Source organism: Aedes albopictus, chromosome 2 (genome assembly GCF_035046485.1).
Source record: "Aedes albopictus strain Foshan chromosome 2, AalbF5, whole genome shotgun sequence".
Taxonomy (NCBI): domain Eukaryota; kingdom Metazoa; phylum Arthropoda; class Insecta; order Diptera; family Culicidae; genus Aedes; species Aedes albopictus.
In genome coordinates, this window is record NC_085137.1 from 163743561 (window position 1) to 163756928 (window position 13368).

The following is a 13368-nucleotide window of genomic DNA, read 5'->3' on the forward strand; positions in this document are numbered from 1 at the left end:
TACATGCTATCTGAAGCGGTACACCCAGAAAAATATGTATATTGTAACTGTTTTAGTCTATGGACTAGTTTACTGATGGATGCATTTCCTAGTCTGACAATTTCTTAAAAAAAAAAAATATTGAATGGAATTTCTAGGAAAGACGCATTTTACCCCGCTCCGGCAGTAAACCGGTGCAACTCGACGATGCGTTGATGATGGGCTGCCATTTACGACAGGTTGCTGGTTGCCACGGCTGAACGGATTGACAGACGGACGGTCGGACGGGAAGCCAGTTTTACAAAATATGCAACCATAACTATTTCGGTGTGGTTTGTTGAATGCTGCACATAGCAAACACCAAAAATAATAAAAAAAAAACAGAAATACGTAGGGAAAAAAGCAACACCACCGGCAAACAGTTGGATGTTGTGTTTTTTTAGAGGTCACTGTACCTATCGATGTGCCGCCGGAGTTCCACACCTTGGCGTTGATGGGGATTGGAATTTGAGCGGCGCTCAGCGGTGCGCAATCGATGAAAAATTGGTCTTTAGTAATAGTGGTGCCTTATGTAAACACGAATCGATCGCGAGGAAACCGCGAGGAAATGGGAAAGAAAAAAATCGAAGCCAAAGTCAGTACTGGAAAATCGGCAGATTGGTTCCGGTAGTAGCGGGTTTACATGAAGAGGGTAGAAGGTGGTTGTGGCAAATTGGAGATCTGGACTCTATGGGTTGTGTAATTATAATTATAGTGAGGAATTTGGAAAAACTGATAATCGGACACTCAGATTCGGACGAATAACTACATTTGTGGCTGGGATGAACCTGCCTACGGCAGAAAATCCCTGAATAAAATAAAAGATTAGCATTAGCATTAGCATTAGCATTAGCATTAAGCGAGTCGCACAAATTCGTAGGTGGTACAGTCCTAGACCGCTGTTATGAGGGTTGCCTCCTTCCCGTCCGAACCAAAGCACAAAGATTTGGGACTAATCTCTGACTCTTAGACAAGACTGACGCAATCCTCCAATGGTCGAGCACTGTCCTGGCCACGTCCTTGCGACTGCTGAGGAATGGGAAAGGATGGTTAGTTTTGGACACCTATGAAAAATGTAGATAACTCTACGATCTCTCAGGCCTAGGTGTCACGGGAATTTGGGTGTTGTTAGTGGAAGGGCAAACTCCAGAGGATACGCTTGGTCAACGTTCAGGCACACCATTGTCAGTCTTCTTCGAATCCGTTGTCTGCCCGATTCATCCTGGATTCCTCGTCGTCTTGATGGCTTTTGGTTGAATTACCAGATTCTTCGGTTGATAATCTGAAATATAAAATAATATTAACATCGTACGTCAAATAAGCTACATATTAGTGATACGCTCGCCACAGTTGCATATTTTTACAAAATTATTTATATCATACGATTAATTTACCTCAAACCTGCTGAAATAAAATGTTGATTAGCAGTACATTGAAACAAAATTAACTACAAAACATAAAAAAAAGCACCAAACTTTGATCTTGGAGTATATTTATAAATACGGTAAATATCAAGATCAAAATTTGATTTGGTAGATCTTACACCGCAACGCACCATTCTAAGGTGATCTACTCACGATACGGGTGGTCCCTGAATAAAATAAAAGATATAAAAAAACTACACTTGTATCAATTTACTCTCTTGGTGTGGAGATGTGGTTGCTATTCGTAAAAGTGATAAGAGTAAAAGTAATAAGATATCACCAACTTTTCTCATATTCAAAGTAATAATGAAACCCTGTGATAAGAATTATTTGACCATAACACTTACGCGTAGTTTGACTTGTTCCGCACTGTTCATTTCTTGTTCCGCATTCGGTTCATTTTATAAGGGGCATACCTGGAATAGATAAAAATCAAATTAAAATTATTATCATTTTAAATATTTTTTTTATAATAATAATTGAATATATACATTATAACAGGGGTTCTCAAACTTTTTCAGTCTACGACCCACTTTCGATTTTCAAAGACTTTGGCGACCCACCAGCACGAAAATTTATAAAATAAGTTTTTTTTTTTGCAAATTTGGACTGCCTTTTCAAATAAATACATTTTATCACTTTTATAGGTTGTGATAAACTTAAAAATTGTTTTTTTGTTTATTTATAGTGTTCTTATAGTTTTTTGCAAAAGTCTAAGAAAGATTAAGGTGCCCAACTTTGCAGTATCAGTTAACTCTTAGTCTTGAGAATTTGAGATAAGATTTCAAGTTTCTAATATATTCAACCCGTCGGGCTTTGAATATATACTAGTGATTTTTTGCTTCTGCAGCACTTTAAAATTAAATCTCGGTTGAAAATACTACAAATATTTACAGCGAGTGGGTGCACATCAAGCAGTATTTAGAATTCTGGTACTGATGAATGGTCAGATGAGTCCTCTTGAAATTTTTAAGAATATCCTTCAGGCACACTTATTTTATATCCATTTTTATTGAAATCACTTTTCAGTTGTTCCATTTAAGTTCAGATGATCGACTTTCATCGAAATTTTACAGTAGTTTAACTTTACTGAAGTTGATTGAAGAGAAGGTTTCTTGTCGAAGTTTGGTAATTTTTTTTCTGATTTTTTGTATTTCTAATTTTTGATATTTTAATTGCTAAAACTGGCGTGTAAATCTTACTTACGCAAGTAACAACTTGAACTTTTTTTTTTCAGAACACAAGAAATTCTAAAATTTTACCCGAATCTTAACACAGAGAAACATACGTAACACTTCGAACCAATTTCATTAAAAAACATCGCTACTAAAACGCAATCGCCCAATGTTAAGGGCGGACGGGACGGTCGGGGAAATATCCGCCATTGCTCTGTTGCTACTAAGATGGTAATCTCAGATTCTACTTCATATTTTGCAACAAAAACCTATCACTGTGTATGCTCACTTGCAGTGCATATGCTGATTGTTTTTCAGCATCTTCAGTGCGATAGAACTCGAGATTACCATCTTCAAAATCGCGAGGCAAATTGTTAGAAAGAGGGGCAAGATAGGAAAAATAACACGGCGTCCCGTTTCACCTTAATTGTACTATACTTGGCTGGACCGGTAGTGAGCAAATGTCATACAGGAGCAAAAAACAATACCAACTACCGAATATTTGAATCAACCGTTAAAGAGGTGTTCGATGGGAAGCGATCGGAGTGTGAAGTCTGGTTCTCTGTGCTTAAAACTTCCAATAGAAAACTCTCAGTGTCGGAATCGATTCAAGAACAGTAGTTTCAATATACTCCACACAAGTCTTATAATACAAAATATTGAAAAGAACTAGGGAGAAACCGAAATTCTAGAAATAACTCTTCTAGAAAAGGATTCTCCAAAGGAGTATCTGAAAATTAGAAAATGACTAGCAATAACATTCGAAATATGTTAATAAAGACTACGCGACCCACCAAAAATCGGCCCGCGACCCACCAGTGGGTCGCGACCCATAGTTTGAGAAACGCTGCATTATAATAATAGGATGATTGGGAAAAGTGCACCAATTTATCTTCTTTGTACTTCTTGTGGTCTTATAATACTGGTGGCCTTGTAATGTATTTCATAAGAAATAATGAGATGCATTCGGTATTGAAATTGAATTGAAATTCGTAACAATTTACTATTTTCTCATAGATTCAAGGCAAAACTGGATTGATTTTTTATTTATTTTTTATTTTTCAATTTTTTAACCTTTTTTATCTAAATATCATTTTTCGTCACTTAACATCGATTCAAATGTGTTTTGGCAGGTGGCTCTTTTTATTTCGTGTTTTTCATGGGTAATTTCGTCATTTTTTATTGCATTTTTGGAATTTTTTATGGCTTTTTCGATATTTTTTATTGTGAAATTTCTAATTTATTATGGAAAAATTGGATTTATTTATGAAAAAATCGAAGTTATTTGGTGGGAAAAATGGCTTTTTTTTTTATTGCAACAGTTGATTTATTCATTGCATTTTTGACGTTTTTAATTGCTCAAAAATCAATTATTTATGGAAACTTTTATTTATTACTACTTACACCCCTGTTTCTTCACTGGGACTTTTCGAATTATTTATGGGAAATTTTGTATTTATTATGGAACGTTTAATTGTTTGCCGAATGACATCTGAAAGGTGACTATGATATCAATTCTTCAACGATCTTTAAAAAATATAAAAACGCTTTTAAAAATTCCAAAATATATTCCAGATATACAGAACAGTCCTAAGTAACAGCCAAAAATATAAAAGTTTTGATTTTTTTGGGAAAAATATATAAATTTTCAAACTATGTCTAAAGGTGGAGTTGGGTATTAGAGGGTTAAATGACGGAGCTGCATTTTGTTTAACTTTTATTTTTTTGTTTTTGATTTTTTTTTTTTTTTTTGTTAAATAACGAAGCAATAATTTTGCAATTATTGCTTCGTTATTTGACAAAAAATCAAAAACAAAAAAATAAAAGTTAAACAAAATGCATTTCCCATTTTTTTTTCAACGGGGAAAATCGTTTTCCATTTCGTAGTGCACGGGTTAGGTGACGTACACGACGTCAGCGAGCTGCTGTCAACGGGACGCAGAAGAAAGGTTAAACATTTCTTCGGGATTTTTCTTAGAAGGTTTTGCAGAAAGCGCTCTAGATTTGCCATCAAAAATTCATCCAGGTGTTCCACCAGAAATTACTACAGTTTTTTTTCTAGGAATTCCTAAAAAAATCGTTTTGGCGTTACTTAAGAAACTCCTTTTAAAGTTTCTTCGAAAAATCGTCAAGGAATCTTTCAGAATATGATCATTTTTATTTTAGATTTCATCCAGTGGTATTATCGGGGATACTCCAAGTTACTCACTGAATAACGAGATTTTGAGATAAAAAAAACAGTATGAGCGCCCATGGATTACTTCACAATATTCCCCGCAAAATAATTTTAAAAAATCTATCAAAGATTCATACCTAAATTTTCTCCAGGGATTTCTAGAGTTTCTTACAGAAATTTATTCCGATATTTCTTTAGCTATTTCTCCGGATTTCCTCAAAAGGTGTTATTAGAAAATCTTGCTAGAAATACTTTAGAAACTAATACATGAATAATTTACCCTTGAAAAAGGTCAAATACATAAGGCCGAAACGTCGGGCAATACAAAACTAGTCGTTTTGAATTTCCCCAAACTGAGAAAGCCAGTTAAAATACTAATCCATGCATTTTGTCAGAAATCTTTTAGTGATTCCTTCAGCAATTTTTTAAAGATTCCTCCAGAAATTTATCAAAGGATGAATTTGGAAAACATTTCATGCATATCTTCAGACATTCAGACTCCATGGATTACTGTAAAAATTCCATCAGAAATTTCCAAAGCGATTCCTGCAGAAAATTTTCCAGTAAATTTAATAGAAATTTAGCCAGGTATGCCCTAAGAAATTTCTCCTTGGATTTCCGGAATTGCTGCATGGATTTCTTTGGAAAAGTTTTTTTCAGAACATCTGCCATGGATATCTTCAGAAATTGCTTTAGAATTTCATTTAGAATTGCCTTTAGAAGATCCTCTAAAAATTTCTCCAAAAACTTGAAAGGCTTTCAATTTTATGGGTTTCCTCAGAAATTCCTTCATCAATTCTTTCAAAATACCGTATGAGAATTCTTTTAGGAAATCATCCTCGGATTTCTTCAAAAATGGGTTTAGCGAGTCTCCCTCAGAACATCAAAAGTTCAGTATTTCTCCAGAAATTGCTGCACGAATTTCTCTAGAAAATCTTTCACAGACTCCTTTAGGATTTTTTCTAAAATTTTCTTCAGAAGTTCTTCCAGGGATTCCTTAAGAAATTTGCATGATTTTTTTTCCAGAAATTCTTTATGAGATACCTGCATACATTTGTCAGAAAGTTTTCTTCAATAAATCCCTTGATAATTTCTCCAGAAATTTATCTAGGAATACTTTTATCTCAATTTCCATGAGTTCCTGAAACTCCACCAAGAATTAACTCAAAAACTCTTCTAGGGATTGCAGGTATTCCTTAACAAGTTTCTACGGAGGTTACTTCAGAAATTCTTCAAATATTCCTGCAGGAAATCCTCCAGGAGCTCATACAGAGTTCCTTCAGGATTTCCTCCAGATATTTCTCCGTGTTTTCCCCATAAGTTCCTCCGAAATTTTTTTAAAGGATAACTCTTAGAATTTCTCTGTGGATTCTATGCACTTATTTAGACATGTATCCTTAGATGTTTTACAGGAATTCCTTTAGTATTATCTCGAGTTTTTTCAACGGATATTTACTGAAGCTTTTTCTAAGTGTTTTTCAAGCATTCCTAGAGATTTATTTTAAACTGTTCTACAATTGCTTCGGGAACATTTTCTGAAGTGCATTCAGCGATTTCTTCCTAAAATCAAAAGTTCAAAATTCATCCAAAAATTTTCTCCATGATTTTTTTTTTGAAAATCTTCTAGAATCCCTTTAAAATTAAATTAAAGGGTTTTTTTTTCAGAAATTTTCTTAAAGATTATTTAACAAACTTTTCTAGGAATTTCGTCCGAAGCTTTTCCGCAAAGTTTTAAAAATTGTTGGGATTTTCCACAAAAAAAAATCCCAAGGTTTTTTTTATATTCCTCTGGAATTCATTCGAAAGTACTTTCTGAGATTTTTAATGAAACTTTACTGAAGATTTCTTCAAAAAATCCTGATTTTTTCAGAAACTTTCGCTTGGATTTCTTCTGACATTCCGCTAGAGATTCATCCAAGAGTATCTCCAGAAACTTTTTCAGAGTTTAATGGATTTCTTCTGGAATTTCAGAGTGGGTTTTCTTCAGCAGTTTTTTCATGAAGTTCTACAGAAATTAATCAGAAATTTCTTTAATAATGTCCTACATAGATTCATTTGGAAATTCTTCTAAGAGTCCCTCCAAGAAATCCATGAGAAATTCCTGAGCAAGAAATCTCTGAAGGAAATTCAAAAAAATCCTGGATGATTATCAGAAAGAATCAGTTTTAAAAAAAACTTCTTGTTATAACTTTGGAGATAGCTAGAAGAAGATTTTGAAAATTTTCTGGTGCGATTCTTGAACAAAAATTCTTAGGATAACTCTCTAAGATACCTTGAGATAGCTGCATGAAGATACCTTCTTAATTTCTGAAGAAACTCCATGAAGAAATCATGAGAAACTTCTAATGGAACTCTGAAAGTTATTTGAATTCTAAATTGCCTAAGATATTCCTAAGAGGAGTCCTGCAGAGCTTTCTGAAGGAATCTCTTAAAAATTTCTGTAGAAATTGCAGACAAAGGTACTTATGGAATTCTTGTGTAAATCCATCAATAAATTTCTAAGAGATCCCTCAAGGAATTTCTTAAAGATCTCCGGATGATATCTCTGGAGGAATTTATACAAGAATTTTTAATACAATTCTTCAGGGATAATTGCATAAAAATCCCTGGAAAAAAATCCTGAAGGGGAAATTTCTGAAAGAAATCCTGCAAAAACAAAACAAAAAACAACCGACAAGATAAAACATCATGAACAATATTTTAGAGAACTTCTGAATAAGGTTTTGAAAAACTGTTTTTTTTTAAAGAATCTTTGGAAGTATACTTGGAAGAACAGGAGAACCCTTTACATGTATACATAGAATGATTTCTTTCCTGGAACTCTTTCAGGAATTTTTGTTGAAATTTTGAAGGAAACCTCTAGATAATGTTTTTAATGAATCTCTGAAATAATCTTCGAATCTCTGTCAATTTTTTTTCCTGGTTTTGCATCTTTTAAAGAAATCTTTGATGGAAAAATCTTACAGAAATATTTGAAGTAACACATGAAAGAATACATGCACAAACTTTCGTAGCAATCCTTGAAAGATTTTCTTAAATAATCGCTAAAGAAATTCTTGGAAGTATTTCTGAACGAATCTTGCTGGAATCATTCTAGGAAGTCCTGCAAAAATCTTTTTTCTTCAAAAATCTTCCCTGAAGGAATTTCTGGCGATATCTGTGGAGGTTATCATGGACAAAGCTCTTGAGCAGTACAGGGGAAAAAATAAATTCTTAAATAATTGTTGGATGAATCTTTAGAAGAATTATTGCTGAACTCACAGAAGAAAAACCTGCAAGAATGCCTCTCCCGCAATAATTACAGAAAAAATCGTGAAAATTACAGGCTTTCAATTATAGGGGGCGGTGAGATTTATGAATTTTAAGTAACCAGCTCTGATTTAGCATGACAGCTCTGATTTCATCACATGCTTCTTAATTATTTTTCTTCTGACGGAACTTCTACAGGTTACCTAGGATGAATTCTTTAAAAAACTCCCGGATAAATCCCTACAACATTTTTTGGAGAAATTCATTGCAAAATTAATAAAAAAATTCGTCAAATAGATTTAAAAGTAACAGCAAGAGAAATTGTTGAAACAACTTCTAGAGTAGTACCAGCAGGAAAGATTTTTCTGAAGAATTTGTGTGGAATTTGTGGAGGAAATCACAAACAAATTCCTAAGATAATTCTTAGCGTATTTTAAAAACAACTGCTCCTAGTTGAAGTCCTGAAGAAATTTCTAAGGAAATAATTTACTCACATCACATATTTATAATCACCATCAAGGTCTTGCAGCAAGCGAGCCTTCATTTAGGCAAAATCCTTCAAACCATTCCGCTGGCCGTTCAATTCCGGCATTCGTAGAAGTTCCGGTCGAACGGCGGCGCGCTAGTAGGTGAGCTTGTAGGAGGTGATGTCGAACAGGCACTAGAGAAAACGCCCACCACACTCAATGCGGAGGTGTTCGCTATGACTATAAGGTAAGGTAGTGCACGGAACGCAATTGTTTTTGGTGCGTGCGAGCGTGCGTTCGTCGTTTACGCAGTAACGTCCATCGGCTGTCGATGTTTTTGGTGCGGTCTTGCTGGTTGGAGGTCATCACCGGAAACCGGTGCGACCGGTTTTTGGTAAGTAGTTGGTGGAATCAGTTGTAAATTTGCATGAAAGCGAGCAAACGGAAAGTGAAACTTTTTTTTTCTTCGATTGATGCGAGTTTAATGTGGGAAAATTGGTGTTCGGTTCGGTTCGGTAGGCAAGTTTTGGATAGTTTCGGGATTATGCAAATCGGAAGTTGTTTCACGAATGAGATAAGAGAGATAATCGAAGAAGCCTCGGATTTGCATTTTTATCGTGGCTACCCGCCCGATGTGATCATGGTATGTAAGCATCTTCGAAATGAATTGGATGAACGTGTGCGTAGTTAGTGCATACATGGAATATCAGATTGGAGCAATTTTGGTTTTGAAGATGTTTTCTCTCATATGTACAGGCAGCTATGGAAACGGATGGGTCGGTGTTGCGTAAATACGGATGCCTTTTCGTTGAGACAATTACACTTCACAGGTGTGAACTAGTTCATTTTTTTGGGATTAGCAATTCATCGCAATGCTGAGGATGTTGGGTTTCAATTCCCGATCACTTTAAGATCATTTCGAAAAGGAGTTTTCTAACTTCCTTGGACTTGTTACGCGGGAACATGAATGCAACATTGGTAGAGAAAACTCTCGATCAAGTAATTATTACTGTGGAAGCGCTTATTGTAGGAACACAAAATTAAGAGACAGATTATTCAATACACATGTCTATGTTGCCCATTACAGGCTTGTACCAATTTTCTGCTACGACTTAACGGGCTGGAAAAAAAAAAAACTAGAAAATTAGAAAATACAGTCAATACTTTGTGATATGCCAAATTGAGAAAACAAATTGTGAAAAAAAAATCGCGTTCTTGTGGGATTTGAGCCCACGACTCCGTATTCGCTAGACCGGCGCTTTAACCAACTAAGCCACAGAACAGGTAAAGGTTCTGCGGAATAGAAAGCCAAACTCACTCCGAGCCCACGCCATGAACACTCCAATTTTCACAATTCCAACTCTCTGTCGGCTTAGATGCCAATCTCTCAACACGCTCGCAGTTTTGCCATCTAATTATACAAGTGAGAGCGAATTGTTTTTATAGTACCGAGACTTACTCTCGCACTCCACATATCTAAGCATCAAACAACATGTGTTCGGCTGAAGTTCTTGGAAATAACCACGAGTGCATTAGAATACTTTTCCAAAAGAATAAACTCTAAAAACTACAAAAAGTTTATAAAATTACATGTACAATAGAAAGTTATTATTTTCACGATGTCGAGAGGTATGGGGATCGATGCCCCGCATCTCTAAATATCTTCTCAGCAAGTAAAGGCGCTTATGCCTAGGCATAAGGACCAGGGCAAAGAGGGAAATATGTGTATCATCCTGGACTCTAAGGACCAAGTAGTGACATTAACCCCAAGTAACCAAAAGTTCGGCTTCCCATGACAAAATGCACTTTCATGTTCCGCAAAGTTCAGATAAAGTTCCACAAGTTCCACAAGAACTTCGGTCACAAGTTCCGGCAAGGCTCATTGTTAGCCTTTTAAGCAGCCAGAAAGTTCCATTCGGAACTTCATCTGAACTTCGCGGAACTTTGAAGCTGCTTAAGATGCTACTCGGAACCTTGTCGGAACTTTCAAGTTCAAAGAAGTTCAGTTCAGTAGCATTGTGTTTCAATGAAGATTAAATTTATTTCTTTTACAGAAAACAACTGTTTAAGGTGAAACATCAAGAAAGCCCATTACAATTTTGCATACAAACTTTAGAGGCACAAATCTGACGAACGAAGCATCGAACCAAGTCGAACTTGATTATCCTGGCTTTGCTCACTTGCAAAAAGAAGCAGCTTTTCCAAATTGACCGCATTTGTTGACGAATTTTTAAGATTTGTGCTCTTGAAATCGTGAGTAGGGGTCCAAGTCGGCCATTGTGGCAGCCATATTGGTACTCTCTGAAGTTTCTCCTTAAGCATACACGAATAAAAGACAAATATGAATTTATCAAATCAATGAATACTATTGTTGAGCAAAAAAAAAAATTGCCGCCCATCGGATTCGAACGGATAGTCGCTGCGTGAGAACCCTACGCTCTACCACAGTACTACAGTTGCGATTAAATTGACAGCAGGTAAAGTCTGACTTGAATCGATTTTCTGTCGGCAGCTAGTTTTGCACATTTGTACAGTAATGAAGTTAGCTTGACTTTGTCAAGTGTCTTCAGCAGCGCGGCGGTAAGTCGGCAGGCTATCTAGCAGGAGGATCCAGTTCAAATCCACATAGCAGCGACATGTATGAAAATATAATTATCAGAAGCAATTTCCAGACGTGAATTACAAACCCAACAACAGGGTTGAGATTCTGAAAATCACATTTTTGTTTCAGTATGAATTTTGTCAAAGTTCTGTCAGAAGCTGCTTAGAAGGCTATCCAGCATGCTTATGTGAACTTTCAAGTTCCAAACTTACTTAAATATGAAGCTGCTTAGAAGGCTAATGAGCAACCTCGAGCAAGCTGCTTAGCTTATAAAGTACCCTTTTATCTGAACTTTTGGTTACTTGGGACCTTCTTAGCAACGTCCTTCTCACCGACTTCCATATATTTTACTTTAAAAAACGAAACGGTTGTTACGAGTTGTCCCCGCTTTTTGGCTTGAAAGTGGAACCATGTTTCAATGGGTTTGACCAATCAGAAATAGTATAGGTAATTTCTAAAGGATGGAATTTTGTTTGGAAATTCCACTGAAACTATTCTTTATTTTCTTTGGGAATTCTTTGTTATTTTCTTTCCATATTGGTTTGGCCATTTCATCTAAGATTCCGGCAAGTTTTTTTATTGGGGAATTCCTTCGGTAGTTCCATTGGAATTTGATCAGAAATTTCTATGAAAGTTTGTTTTAACTCTTCAATACCCAAATATTTTATTTTGATCTAAATATCATTTTTCGTCATCTAAAATCGATTTGAACATGTTTTGGAAGATGATTCATTTTAATTCTCAATTTTGTGAATTTCAGTTTTTGATTTTTCTAATTTTTATTTTTGAACATAGTGTGGGGCCTATTTGGAATACGGATTTTTTGAGATGAAAACATTTTGAGATTTTATGATAATTGTTGAAATATAATTATTTAAAAAAAAATTTAATGGAAAATTTTATTTTCCGTGTAATTTTAAGGAAAATCATTTTGGAGTGTTTTAGATTCTCTTAAGCTATTCTATTATTTTATTATTACTTTAGAGCTTTTAGTAGAACTTGTTACTTCAGACTCTAGTTTAATTTAAAAACACTTCACTAATACTTTACTTTTGCAAAAGAAAATAAAAAATGAATAACTCTTTTAAAGAAAAACTAGAAAGGACGAGCAAATTCCTTTTAATTCTACTACTGTGCTTATCTTCGGACAGATAGGCCTATTTCGTCTGTGACTTACAGACTTCTTCAGTGTCAAGTGCTCGACTCGAAGTCGAGCACTTGACACTGAAGAAGTCTGTAAGTCACAGACGAAATAGGCCTATCTGTCCGAAGATAAGCACAGTAGTAGAATTAAAAGGAATTTGCTCGTCCTTTCTAGTTTTTCTTTAAAAGAGTTATTCATTTTTTATTTTCTTTTGCAAAAGTAAAGTATTAGTGAAGTGTTTTTAAATTAAACTAGAGTCTGAAGTATTCTATTATGATAGATTGATTTGATAAAAAATTAAAATATGTTATTTATAGCGATTCAATACAAAATAATCAATGACTTCTGAAAGGTGACTAAAACATATTTTTTTTCAATGATTTAAAAAATCTAAATACGCTTTGAAAGACAATAACAAACTATTTTTAAATATACAGAATAGTCCTAAGTATCAGCCAAAAATATAAAAAAAATTGATTATCCACAAAACAAAAATTACAAAAATGCTCAAACTATACCCCGTCTAAAGGCGGGGTTGGGTATTAGAGGGTTAAAACATAAAAGGAAATTCCTCTGAAATTCTTTCGGCATTTCCTTTCACAATTTAATTGAGATTCTTTCTGTTATTCTTTGAAGGGTTGTTGTTTTATATTAGTTTTATATTAGTTTTATATTCGGCGAAGAATGGGACGGGCTAGGCTAAAATCGAAAAGTAACGTGACTCTGTTGAACATTTTCTGCAGTTCGTTGCCGCCTTTTTTAAGCATTGAGAATTTCTTCGGCAACTCGTATGTGAATACTTTGATGTTGAGCACTTCTTTTCGTAATTCAGTCAACATTTTCTATGAAAAATCCTTCAGAAATTCATTTTAAATTTTCTTCGAGCATTTTTGTAGGCCTGAGGCTTTTAATCTAGATGTTTTCAGCATATTCCTGCGGTATATTTTCTGCAAATCCTTCCAACAATTTCATAGTGACCTACTTCAGCCATTTGTTTAAAATTCTCAATCGGATTTACTGAAAAAAAATTGATTTTCAAAAAAATATGAAAATTAAATTGCTGAATTAATTTACAAAGCATTTTTCAAAGCAACTCGTACGTAAACCCGAGAA

General features: G+C 34.8%; 1 protein-coding gene across 9 annotated transcripts in view; it reads right to left on the reverse strand.

Annotated features, from left to right (window-relative positions):
• LOC109417137 (lipase 1-like) overlaps window positions 1-13368 on the reverse strand; it is a 533887-nt gene that overhangs the window by 486923 nt on the left and 33596 nt on the right. Inside the window, exon 2 of one of the 9 annotated variants that reach the window (XR_009997539.1) lies at window positions 1615-1858. The exons of the other annotated variants lie outside the window; for them this stretch is intronic. The gene's annotated coding sequence lies outside the window, so the exon portion shown is untranslated. Of the gene's footprint in view, window positions 1-1614; window positions 1859-13368 lie in introns of those variants that run through there. 9 annotated transcript variants of the gene reach the window in all.